A 14,615-nucleotide genomic window follows, 5' to 3' on the forward strand; every position below is an offset into this window, starting at 1 on the left:
ACCTGAAAATGTATTTTGAAAAACAGTAAATTTCATTAACTTTAATATCTGCTATCTAACTTGAGTGTGAAAAAAATTTCCTTTCACTTATCCAAAACAAGTGAAATTTTAATGTAGATCTGAGTTTCACACAGGGAGGATATGAAATGCTAAACTATCAATTTCACAACAACCTAACTTTAAAAGGCAGATTATTTTTTCTCATTCTGTGGAGTGCTAGGCCTTTGGCTATAGTTTGTCCATAACAGAAAAAAGTGACACAATGCAATAAATGTTATAGCTACAAGTAAAACTGTCATTTTAGGGCTGCTTAAGACAGACTGCTAAAATTTATATCTACTTTGAGTATGTTTGATTGCTTATTCAAAATACTTACAGGAACAACAAGGCTTATTGTGAAAGCCTTGTTGCACTAAACACAAACATATGGACCCATCTCATTGTCTGAGTAGTCTAAAGGAAGATTAAGGTATTGAGTGGAACAACTTACTGAAAATAGTGATGGCTCAGAATGAGCAAGTTATCTTACTCCATTCAAAATCATGCTGAATCAATTTCTTCATTAGTAAATTCTGAAGGTTTCAGAAGGTTTTGGTGTTTACCTGACCAATAATGTTTATTTGTTCCCTTTTAAATCCTAGGCCTTTGCTGAAAACTTCATTATTGATACTTTGTATTTTTAAAATTTCATAGAATTTTGGCACATGTAACTTACTGTTAATTATGGTCCACAATCACATTGAGTATATTTTCATACTAAATACTTGGGCTAAACAACTATGTAAAACGGATTTTTTCTGAAATGAAAATGTCTGCCTCCATTTCTTCAACTGTAAAATGGATACTGTATTAGTTATTTGCTGCTGTGTAAAAATTATCTCAAAACAGTGTTTAAAACAATCAACATTTATTCTATCACAGTATTTGTGAGTTAAGAATTTGGGAGAAGCTAACCTGTGTGATTTTGGCTCAAAATTCTGCATGAGGAGGTGACCAATAGTCCTGATTTCTCTAGAACTGAGGGGATTCCCAAGATACGGGACTTGCACTGTTAAAACTGGGACACTTTCTGGCTAACTGAAGCAAATTGGTCATGAAAACTGGAGGCCTGGAATGTAAGATTTTTGTGTGAAAATCCAAGGTCCTGAATAAACTGGGACAATTTAGTCATAACCCTCATGAAACTGCAGTCAAGATGAAGGGTGGGGCTACAATCATCTGCAGGATTAACTGGGCCTGGAAGATCTACTTCTAAAAACACATAATTGTTCGTGGGATGCCTCAGGTTCATTGATGGACATTCACAGGAGTCCTCAGTACTTCATCACATGAGCCATTCTATAGAGTGACTTGAGTGTCCTCATGACATGGCAGCTGAATTACTGCAGGATGACTGGTATGGAGAGAGATAACAGAAGAAAACTTTTTGACCAAATCTCAGAAATGATACACTGTCATTTCTATCTTACTTTATTATTAGGTAGTTATTTAGTCCAGATCACACACCAGAGAGAATGAAACTCCACCTCTTGAATGGAGGAATATTAAAGAATTAGTGGCCATATTTTAAAACTACCACAGAAATTACACTAATGATACCTATTTCATTGACTGTTGTCAATATCCAATGAACAAATAAAGAATTTAATAGTACTTGGCACACAGAAAACATTATATTAGTGGTTTTCTTGATTACATATTTTCTTTTTTTATTTTAATTTATTTTATTATGTTATGTTAATCACCATACTTTATAACATTAGTTTTTGATGTAGTGTTCCATGATTCATTGTTTGCATATAACACCCAATGCTCCATTCAATATATACCCTCTTTGATACCCATCACCAGGCTAAACCATCCCCTCACCCTCTCCCCTCTAGAACCCTCAGTTTGTTTCTCAGAGTCTATAGTCTCTCATGGTTCCTCTCCCCATCTGATTTCGCCCCTTCATTTTTCCCTTCCTGCTAGCTTCTTCTTTTTTTTATATATATATAATGTATTATTTGTTTCAGAGGTACAGGCATGTGATTCAACAGTCTTACAGAATTCACAGCGCTCACCATAGTGCATACCCTCCCCAATGCTATCACCCAGCCACCCCATCCCTCCCACCCCCCACCACTCCAGAAAACCTCAGTTTGTTTCCTGAGATTAAGAATTCCTCATATCAGTGAGATCATAAGATACATGTCTTTCTCTGATTGACTTATTTCGCTTAGTCTAATACCCTCTTGTTCCATCCACATCATTGCAAATGGCAAGATTTCTTTTTTTGATGGCTGCATAATATTCCATTGTATATATATAACTACATCTTCTTTATCCATTCATCTGTTGATGGACATCTTGGCTCTTTACATAGTTTGGCTATTGTGGACATTGCTGCTATAAACATTGGGGTGCACATACCCCTTCAGATCACTACATTTGTATTTTGGGGGTAAAAACCCAGTAGTGCAATTGCTGGGTCATAGGGTAGCTCTATTTTCAACTTTCTGAGGAAACTCCATGCTATTTTCCAGAATGGCTGCACCAGATTGCATTCGCACCAACAGGGTAGGAGGGTTGCGCTTTCTCCACATCCTCGCAACATCTGTCATTTCCTGACTTACTAATTTTAGCCATTCTGATGGGTGTGAGGTGGTATCCCATTGAGGTTTTGATTTGGATTTCCCTGATGCCGAGCAATGTTAAGCACTTTTTCATGTGTCTGTTGGCCTTTTGGCTGTCTCCTTTGGAAAAATGTCTGTTCATGTCTTCTGCCCATTTTGTGATTAGATCATTTGTTTTTGGGGTGTTGAGTTTGATAAGTTCTTTATAGATTTTGGATACTAGCCCTTTATCTGATATGTCATTTGCAAATATTTTCTCCCATTCTGTCTGTTGTCTTTTGGTTTTGTGGACTGTTTCGTTTGCTGTGCAAAAGATTTTTATCTTGATGAAGTCCTAATAGTTCAGTTTTGCCCTTTCTTCCCTTGCCTTTGGCAATGTTTGTAGGAAAAAGTTGCTGTGGCAGAGTTTGAAGAGGTTGCTACCTGTGTTCTCCTCTAGGATTTTGATGGAGTCCTGTCTCACATTTGGGTCTTTCAACCATTTGGAGTCTCTTTTTGTGTGTGGTGTAAGGAAATGGTCCAGTTTCATTCTTCTGCATGTGGCTGTCCAATTTTCCCAAGACCATTTATTGAAGAGACTGTATTTTTTCCATTGGACATTCTTTCTTGTTTTGTCGAAGATTCGTTGACCATAGAGTTGAGGGTCCATTTCTGGGCTCTCTATTCTGTTCCATTGTTCTATGTGTCTGCTTTTGTGCCAATACCATACTGTCTTGATGATTACAGGTTTATAATAGAGCTTGAAGTCCGGAATTGTGATGCTGTCAGCTTTGCTTTCCTTTTTCAGCATTCCTCTGGCGATTTGGGGTCTTTTCTGGTTCCATACAAATTTTAGGATTATTTGTTCCATTTCTTTGAATCGAGTTGATGGTATTTTGATAGGGATTGCATTAAATGTGTAGATTGCTCTAGGTAGCATCGACGCCTTCACAATATTTGTTCTTCCAATCTATGAGCATGGAACGTTTTTCCATTTCTTTGTCTCTTCCTCAATTTCTTTCATGAGTATCTTATAGTTTTCTGAGTACAGATTCTTTGCCACTTTGGTTATATTTATTCCTAGGTTTCTTATGGTATTGGGTGCAATTGTAAATGGGATCGACTCCTTAATTTCTCTTTCTTCTGTCTTGTTGGTGTATAGAAATGTCACTGATTTCTGTGCATTGATTTTATATCCTGCCACTTTACTGAATTCCTGTATGAGTTCTAGCAGTTTTGGGGTGGAGTCTTTTGTGTTTTCTACATAAAGTAACATATCATCTGCACAAAATGAGAGTTTGACTTCTTTGCCAATTCAGATGCCTTTTATTTTTTTGTTGTCTGATTGCTGTGGCTAGGACTTCTAGTACTATGTTGAATAACAGTGGTAATAGTGGACATCCCTGCCATGTTCCTGACCTTAGGGAAAAAGCTCTCAATTTTTTCCCCATTGATAAAAATATTTGTTGTGGTTTTTTTCATAGATGGCTTTTATGTTATTGATATATGTACCCTCTATTCCTATCCTATGAAGAGTTTTGATCAAGAAAGAATGCTGTACTTCATCAAATGCTTTTTCTGCATCTATTGAGAGGATCATATGGTTCTTGTTCTTTCTTTTATTAATGTATCACATTGATTGATTTGCGGCTGTTGAACCAACCTTGCAGCCCAGGGGTAAATCCCACTTGGTTGTGGTGAATAATCCTTTTAATGTACTGTTGGATCCTATTGGTGAGTATTTTGGTGAAAATTTTTGCATCCATGTTCATCAGGGTTATTGGTCTGTAACTCTCCTTTTTGTTGGGGTCTTTGTCTGATTTGGGGATCAAGGTAATGCTGGCCTCATAAAATGAGTTTAGAAGTTTTCCTTCCATTTCTATTTTTTGGAACAATTTCAGAAGAATAGGTATAAATTCTTCTTTAAATGTTTGGTAGAATTCCCCTGGGAAGCCATCTGGCCCTGGGCTCTTATTTGTTGGGAGATTTTTGATGACTGCTTCAATTTCCTTAGTGGTTATAGGTCTGTTCAGGTTTTCTATTTCTCCCTGGTTCAGTTTTGGTAGTTGATACATCTCAAAGAATTTATCCATTTCTTCCAGATTTTCAAATTCGCTGGCATGTAGTTGCTCATAATATGTTCTTACAATTGTTTGTATTTCTTTGGTGTTGTTAGTGATCTCTCCTCTTTCATTCATGATTTTAGTTATCTGGGTCCTTTCTCTTTTCTTTTTGATAAGTCTGGCCAGGGGTTTATCAATCTTATTCATTCTTTCAAAGAACCAGCTCCTAGTTTCTTTGATCTGTTCTAATGTTCTTTTCATTTCTATTTCATTGTTTTCTGCTCTGGCCTTTATTATTTCTCTTCTCCTGCTGGGTTTAAGCTTTATTTGCTGTTCTTTCTCCAGCTCCTTTAGGTGTAGGTTTAGGTTGTGTATTTGAGACCTTTCTTGTTTTTTGAGAAAGGCTTGTATTTCTATATACTTTCCTCTTAGGACTGCCTTTGCTTCATCCCAATGATTTTGAACAGTTGTGTTTTCATTTTCTTTGGTTTCCATGATTTTTTTTTTTTAGAAAGTGATTTCTTGTTTCTTCCTTTAAAATTTTATTGTTATGTTAATCACCATACATTACTACATCATTAGTTTTTGATGTAGTGTTCCATGATTCATTGTTTGTGCATAACACCCAGTGCTGCATGCAGCACGTGCCCTCTTTAATACCCATCACCAGGCTAACCCATGCCCCCATCCCCTCCCCTCTATAACCCTTAGTTTGTTTTTCAGAGTCCATCATCTCTCATGGTTCGTCTCCATGATTTTTTTAAATTCTTCTTTAATTTCCTTGTCGACCCATTCATTCTTTAGCAGGATACTCTTTAAGCCTCCATGTATTTGAGTTCTTTCCGACTTCCCTCTTGTGACTGAGTTCTAGTTTTAAAGCAGTGTGGTCTGAAAACATGCAGGGAATGATCCCAATCTTTTGGTAGTGGTTGAGACCTGAGTTGTGACCTAGGATGTGATCTATTCTGGAGAATGTTCCATGGGCACTAGAGAAGAATGTGTATTCCGTTGTTTTGGGATGGAATGTTCTGAATATATCTGTGAAGTCCATTTGGTCTGGTGTGTCATTTAAAGTCTTTATTTCCTTGTTGATCTTTTGCTTAAATGATCTGTCCATTTCAGTCAGGGGGGTGTTAAAGTCCCCCACTCTTATTGTATTGTTGTCAATGTGTTTCTTTGCTTTTGTTATTAATTGGCTTATATAATTGGCTGCTCCCATGTTAGGGGCATAGATATTCACAATTTTTAGATCTTCTTGTTGGATAGACCCTTTAAGTAGGATATAGTGTCCTTCCTTATCTCTTATTTTAGTCTTTGGTTTAAAATCTAATTTGTCTGATATAAGAATTGCCACCCCAGCTCTCTTGTGGTGTCCATTACCATGGTAAATGCTTTTCCACCCCTTCACTTTCAATCTGGAGGGGTTTTTGGATCTAAAGTGAGTCTCTTGTAGACAGCATATCAATCGGTCTTGTTTTTTTATCCAATCTGATGCCCTGTGTCTTTTGATTGGGGCATTTAGCCCATTTGCATTCAGGGTAACTAATGAAATATATGAATTTAATGCCATTGTATTGCCTGTAAGGTGACTGTTACTATACATTGTCTGTGTTCCTTTCTGGTCTCTGTTACTTTTAGGCTCTCTCTTTGCTTAGAGGACCCCTTTCAATATTTCTTGTAGGGCTGGTTCGGGTTTGCAAATTCCTTTAGGTTTTGTTTGTCCTGGAAGATTTTTGTCTCTCCTTCTATTTTCAATGACAGCCTAGCTGGATATAGTATTCTTGGCTGCATATTTTTTTCTCATTTAGTGCTCTGAATATATCATGCCAGTCCTTTCTGGCCTGCCAGGTCTCTGTGGTTAGGTCTCTTGCCAGTCTAATGTTTCTACCATTGTAGGTTACAGATCTCTTCTCCCGAGGTGCTTTCAGGATTTTCTCTTTGTCTCTGAGACTCGTAAGTTTTACTATTAGATGTCAGGGTGTTAACCTATTTTTATTGATTTTCAGGGGGGTTCTCTGTGCCTCCTGGATTTTGATGCCTGTGTCCTTCCACAAATTCAGGAAGTTCTCTGCTATACTTTGCTCCAATATACCTCTGCCCCCATCTCTCTTTCTTCTTCTTCTGGGATCCTAATTATTGTTATATAGTTTCGTCTTATGTTATCACTTATCTCTCAAATTCTGCCCTTGTGATCCAGTAGTTGTTTATTTCTCTTTTTCTGAGCTTTTTGTTTTCCATCACTTGGTCTTCTATATCACTAATTCTCTCTTCTGCCTCATTTATCCTAACAGAGCCACCATTTTGGATAGCACTTCATTAATACTTTTTTGATTTCGACTTGGTTAGATTTTAGTTCTTTTATTTCTCAAGAAAGGGTTTCTCTAGTATCTTCCATGCTTTTTTAAGCCTAGTTAGTATCTTTATAATCATCATTCTGAACTCTAGTTCTGACATCTTACTAATGTCCGAATTGATTAGGTCCCTGGCAGTGGGTACTACCTCTTGTTCTTTTTTTGAGGTGACTTTTTTCTGTCTTGTCATTTTGTCCAGAGGAGAATAGATGATTGAGAGAACAAAATGTTAATAGAGTAACAATGACCCCCAAAAATATACACTAAACAAATCAGAAGAGAGAGTTTTAAGCCACTCCACAATGAAAACTTCCCGCCATCTATATTAGTGTTTGATATTTTTCCCTCACATCAAATAACAAAACATTACAAAAATAAGATTTGTCCTAGTTATGACAACCACACTAATTTTATTTTTTTAACCAATCATCCAGAAATCTGTCTTTAAAAATCTACTAGGAGCCAGGATTACTTGATAAAGTAGAAATGCAAATTCAAATTATATAATAAGCTCAGTGAGAACAATTCTTATATGAAATATTGATGACTATCTGTATTTCTAAACAAATGGCCATCCATTTAAGTGGATGGTTAGATTTTACAGTAATTAGCTCATTCTCGGGAATTACTAAACTTTATTTATATTTCAAAAGTGGCAGAACCACTGGATCATTTCACCTTCTCTTCACTAATTTGGAATCATGCTCCATTAATTTTACACCTGCTTTGAAAAATTACTAGCCAAATAAACCAAAAATTATTAACCCCTCCTTGAGTATGGTACCTCTTCGTACTGCATGAGCTCCAAATTACGCATATAAAACCTTTAGGGGTGCCTGGGTAGCTCAATTGTTTAACCATCCAACTCCATCTCAGCTCAGGTCTTAATCTCTGGGTCATGAGTTCAGGCCCCATGTGGCGCTCCATGCTAGCTGTAGAGCCTACATAATAAATAATTAAAACCTCTAAATGCTTGCAAAATACTAAGAATCATTTTAAGAAAGTTATCATAATCAGCTTTTTACTAAAAAGAAAAAAAAATGCCTGCAGAATATGATTCCTACAACAGCCAAACAACAAGTCTAGACTCTAGTACAAGATTTCCATGGCTCTTTCTTCCTTCAGAGTTTCCAAAATCCTGCTTACAGATAATCTAGGAATACTATATTTCAACTACTTGCAGAATAATAAATGTCAGAGCTATTCTTGTATAAAATAGAGAGAACCTAAATTATATAGAATAAATCAGATTAATGAAACAATCCATTGTGACATTACTTATAGTTCCATGAATATGCTTCTTCAAGATTGTGTAATTTTGTTTTGTAATACTCTACCCAATTTGGGATTAAGAAAGGGAGTTTGAGGAAGAAAAGATGGTGGAGGAGTAGGAGACCCTATTTCAACAGGTTCCCGGAATTGAGCTGGATATCTACCAGATCACTCTGAGCACCCAAGAAATCAGCCTGAGAAGAAGATCTGGATCTCTACAAACAGATTATCACAGGCGATTGGTATTGAGGTATGAAGTGGGGAACAGTGTTTCTGTGGGGAGATATCGGAGGATAACTGGCAGCAAGAGGGAGCCTGGCCGTGGGCATCCTACATAACCAGTGAGCTACAGCCTGACGCCCTGGGGATGGGGCACAGACTTGCAGACCAGTAGCGGTGGGGAAATGACTTTGGGGCAGCCCCCAGGGTGGAATCTGGAGCAGCGGGGTCACGTGTGTGAACAGGGAGTGACTGGTGGTTTTAGAAGCACAAGGGGCAGAGACGTGCTCCAACCAGAAGGCAGGATGGGGGGCACTGCAGAGGGGCACAAAACCCAGGACGCTGCAGTTTATAGCAGCAGGGACAGAAACGGAGACACTGTGGCCTGGAGAGCTCACTGAAGAACAGACTTCAATCTCTCTACTCTGAGGCAGGGGGTTGGAAAAGGTCTCTTCTACTCTGACACTTGGAAGAGATGTGGAAATCCACCAGAGAAAAAAAGCCCCAAAAAACTGATTCCCACTGAGCCCATCCCCCACCACAGGGAAGCAGGGCAACTCTGCCCAAACAGGGTTGCCTGAGTAACAGTGGAGCAGACCCCTCCCCCAGAAGATAGCCTGGGAAAACAAGAAGCCAGCAAAACTATGGTCTCTAGAAAACAGGGGCATCTTTCTTGGGTTCTGCTCAATAATTTGGACTCTATACATTCCCTCAACCACCCATCAACAGAATGACTAGGAGGAGGAACCCCCAAAATAGAAAAGACTCAGAGATTATGACTTATGCCACAGATTTACAAATGAATGCAGATATAACCAAGATGTCAGAGACGGAATTCAGGGCAGCAATTGTGAAGACAATAGCTAGAATGGAGAAATCAATTAATGGCAACATAGAGTCTCTAAGGGCAGAAATGAAAGCTAAATTGGCAGAACTTAAAAATGCTATCAATGAGATCCAAACCAATCTAGATAATCTAAACGTTAAGGTAAGTGAGGCAGAAGAATGAATAAGTGACCTAGAAGACAATATCATAGATAAAAAGGGAAAAGAGGAGGCCAGGGAAAACAACTCAAAATCCATGAAAATAGAATCAGAGAAATAAGTGACACCATGAAGTGTTGCAGTGTCAAAATAATTGGAATCCCGGAGGCAGTGGAGAGAGAGAGGACTAGAAGAGGTATTTGAGCAAATCATAGCTGAGAACTTCCCTAATCTGGGGAATGAAACAAACATTCGCATTTTAGAGGCAGAGAGGATCCCTCTCAAGATCAAGAAAAACAAGCCAATACCCTGGCATGGAATAGTAACACTCGCAAATCTTATAAACAAGGAAACCATCCTAAGGGCATTTAGGGGGAAGAGATTCCTTACATGCAGAGGGAAGAACATCAGAATAACGACAGACCTATCCACAGAGACCTGACAAGCCAGAAAAATCTGGCAGGACATATTCAGGGTACCAAACGAGAAGCACATGCAGACAAGGATAATTTATCCAGCAAGGCTGGTATTTAGAATGGATGGAGAGATGCAGAGCTACCACGACTGGCAAAAACTGAAAGAATATGTGACCACTAAGCCGGCCCTGCAAAGAATATTAAGGGAGGTTCTATAAAAGGAGAAAGACTGCAAGAGTGATATACAACAAAAATTTACAGGGACAATCTATAAAAACAACGTCTTACAGGCAACATGATGACAATTAATTCATACCTTTCAATAATCACTCTCAACGTGAATAGTTGAAATTCTCCCATAAAAAGCCACAGGGTTGCAGATTAGATAAAAAGACAGGACCCATCCATATGCTTGTCTACAAGAGACTCATTTTGAACCTAAAGATACATCCAGACTGAAAGTGAAAGGATGGAGATCCATCTTCCATGCCAATAGACCTCAAAAGAAAGCTGGGGTAGCAATTCTTGTATCAGACAAATTAGATTTTAAGCTAAAGTCTGCAGTTGGAGACACAGAAGGACACTATTTCATTCTTAAAGGGTCTACCAAACAAGAAGATCTAACAATTGTAAATATCTATGCCCCCAACATGGGAGCAGCCATCTACATAAGCCATCTGTTAACCAAAATAAAGAGTCCTATTGATAACAATACGTTAATTGTAGGAGACCTCAGTACTCCACTCTCAGCAATAGACAGATCATCTAAGCAGAAAATCAACAAGGAAATGGGAGCTTTGAATGATACACTGGACCAGATGGACCTCATAGATATATACAGACCATTCCACCCTAAAACAACAGAATACTCATTCTTCTCGAGCACACATGGAACTTTCTCCAGAATAGACCACATACTGGGTCACAAATCAGGTCTCAACTGATACCAAAAGATTGGGATTATTCCCTGCATATTCTCAGACCACAATGCTTTAAAACTGGAAATCAATCACAAGAAAAAATTTGGAAGAAATTCAAACACTTAGAAGCTAAAGACTACTCTGCTCAAGAATGTTTGGGTCAACCAGGAAATCATCAAAGAAGAACTTAAACTATTCATGGAAATCAATGAGAACGAAAACACATTGGTCCAAAACCTATGGGATACTGCAAAGGCAGTCCTAACGGGGAAATACATAGCCATCCAAGCCTCACTCAAAAAAATAGAAAGATTCCGAATACATCAACTAAATCTACACCTTAAAAAACTAGAGAAAAAGCAACAAATGATGCCTAAGCCATGCATTAGAAGAGAAATAATTAAAATTAGAGCAGAGATTAATGAATTAGAAACCAGAAACACAGTAGATCAGATCAATGAAACTAGAAGTTGGTTCTTTGAAAGAATCAAAAAGATTGATAAACCACTGGCCAGACTTATCCAAAAGAAAAGAGAAAGGACCCAAATTAATAAAATTATGAATGAAAGGGGAGAGATCATGAGTAACACCAAGGAAATAGAAACATTTATTAGAAATTATTGTCAATAACTATATGCCAATAAACTGAGCAATCTGGATGAAATGGAGGCCTTCTGGAATCTTATAAGCTGCCAAGACAGAAACAGGAAGAAATTGACAACCTGAATAGGCCAATAACCAGTAACAAGATTGAAGCAGGGATCAAAAACCTCCCAAAACACAAGAGTCCAGGGCCTAATGGATTCCCTGGTGAATTGTACCAAACATTCATAGAAGAAATAATACCTATTCTACTGAAGCTGTTACAAAAAAAAAAGAAATAGAAGGGTGCCTGGGTGGCTCAGTTGGTTAAGCGACTGCCTTCAGCTTAGGTCATGATCCTGGAGTCCCAGGATCGAGTCCTGCATTGGGCTCCCTGCTCAGCAGGGAGTCTGCTTCTCCCTCTGACCCTCCACCCTCTCATGCTTTTTCTCTATCATTCTCTCTCTCTCAATAAATAAATTTAAAAAATCTTAAAAAAAATAGAAACAAAAGGAAAACTTCCAAACTCATTCTATGAGGCCAGCATTACCTATATCCCCAATCCAGGTAAAGACCCCATCAAAAAGGAGAATTTCAGATCGATATCCCTGATGAATATGGATTCCAAAATCCTCAACAAAATCCTAACTAATAGCATCCAACAATACAATAAAAGGTTCATCCACCATGACCAAGTGGGATTTATCCCCGGGATGCAAGGGTGGTTCAACATTTGCCAATCAATCAATGTGATAGAACACATTAATAAGAGGAGGGAGAAGAACCATATGGTCCTCTCAATCTGATGCAGAAAAAACATTAGACAAAATACAACATCCTTTCCTGATTAAAACTCTTCAGAGTATAGGGATAGAGGGAACATTTCTCAAGTTCATAAAATCCACCTATGAAAAACCCACAGTGAATATCCTCTTCAATGGGGAAAAGCTGAGAGCCTTTCCCTTAAGACCAGGAACACATCAAGGATGCCCCCTCTTGGCGCTATACTCCAACATAATCCTAGAAGTCCTAGCAACAGCAATCAGACAACAAAAAGAAATAAAATTATTCAAATTGGCAAAGAAGAAGTCAAACTCTCTCTTTTCACAGACGACATGATACTTTATGTGGAAAACACAAAAGACTCCACCCCAAAATTACTAGAATTCATACAGCAATTCAGTAAGGTGGCAAGATACAAAATCAATGCACAGAAATCAGTTTCTTTCTTATACACGAACAACACAACTGTAGAAAGAGAATGTAGAGAAACGATTCCGTTTACAATAGCACCAAAACCATAAGATACCTCGGAATAAACCTAACCAAAGACGTAAAAGATCTATACTCTAGGAACTACAGAAAACTCATGAAAGAAATTGAAGAAGACACAAAAAGATGGAAAGACATTCCATGCTCATGGACTGGAAGAATAAACATTGTTAAAATGACTATGCTACCCAGAGCAATCTATACCTTCAATGCCATTCCCATCAAAATTCCAATGACATTTTTCAAAATGCTGGAACAAACAATCTTAATATTTGTATGGAATCAGAATGACCTCAAATTGCCAAGGAAATGTTGAAAATGAAAAACAATGCTGGGGGCACCCCGTTGCCTGATTTCAAGATATATTACAAAGCAGTGATCACCAGGACAGCATGGTACTGGCACAAAAAGAGACATAGATACCAATGGAACAGAATAGAGAGCTCAGATATGGACCCTCAACTCTATGGTCAAATAATCTTTGACAAAGCAGGAAAAAACATGCAATGGAAAAAAAAGGCATTCTCTTCAAAAAATGGTGCTGGGAAAATTGGACAGCCACATGCAGAAGAATGAAACTTGACCATTCTCTACAACCATACACAAAGATAAACTCAAAATTGATGAAAGACCTCAATGTGAGACAGGACTCCATCAAAATCCTAGAGAACATAGGCAGTAACCTTTTGACATTGGCCACAGCAACTTCTTTCAAGATACATCTCCAAAAGCTAGTGAAACAAAAGCAAAAATGAACTTTTGGGACTTCATCAAGATAAAAAGCTTCTGCACAGCAAAGGAAACAGTCAACAAAACAAAGAAGCAACCCACAGAATGGGAGAAGATATTTGCAAATGGCACTACAAATAAAGAGCTGGTATCCAAGATCTATAAAGAACTTCTTAAACTCAACACCCAAAAAACAAATAATCAAGTCAAAAAGTGGGCAGAAGATATGAAAAGACACTCCTCTGAAGAAAACATACAAATGGCTAAAAGACACATGAAAAATGGTTCATCATCATTAGCCATCAGGGAAATTCAAATCAAAACCACATTGAGATACCACCAGTTAGAATGGCATAAATGGACAGGGAAAGAAACAACAAATGTTGGAGAGATTGTGGAGAAAGGGGAGCCTTCTTACAGTGTTGGTGGGAATGCAAGTTGGAACAGCCACTTTGGAAAACAGTGTGGATGTTCTTCAAAACTTTAAAAATAGAGCTACCCTATGACCCAGGAATTGCATTCCTGGGTATTTACCCCAAAGACACAGATGTAGTGAAAAGAAGGGCCATATGCACCCCAATGTTCATAGCAGCAACGTCTGCAATACCCAAACTGTGGAAAGAGCCGAGATGCCCTTCAACAGATGAATGGGTAAAGAAGATGTGGTCCATATATACAATGGAATATTACACAGCCATCAGAAAGGATGAATACCCAACTTTTACATTAAATGGATGGGACTGGAGGAGATTATGCTAAGTGAAATAAGTCAAACAGAGAAAGTTAATTATCATTTGGTTTCACTGATTTGTTTCACATAAGGAATAGCATGGAGATCATTAAGAGAAGGAAGGGAAAAATGAAGGGAGGGGAATTGGAGGGAGAGATGAACTATGAGAGAGTATAGACTCTGAGAAATAAACAGGGTTTTAGAGGCGAGGGGGGAAGCAGAATTGGTTAGGCCGGTGATGGGTATTAAGGAGGTCACGTACTGCAGGGAGCACTGGGTGTTATACGAAAACAATGGATCATGGATCACCACATCAAAAACTAATGATGTATTGCATGGTGACTAATATAACATAATAAAATTAAATATATATATATCTTTAAAAAAAGGAAAGGGATTTTGAATAGTACTTTAAAACTGACAAAATGACATATTATCTCTTAAATAACTACAGTTTCTGAGCTGTACACTAGGGGGAAATAC

This window comes from Callorhinus ursinus, unplaced genomic scaffold, assembly GCF_003265705.2.
Source record: "Callorhinus ursinus isolate GAN/ISIS: 27379988/994484 unplaced genomic scaffold, GSC_fseal_2.0 scaffold33, whole genome shotgun sequence".
In the NCBI taxonomy this organism is placed as follows: domain Eukaryota; kingdom Metazoa; phylum Chordata; class Mammalia; order Carnivora; family Otariidae; genus Callorhinus; species Callorhinus ursinus.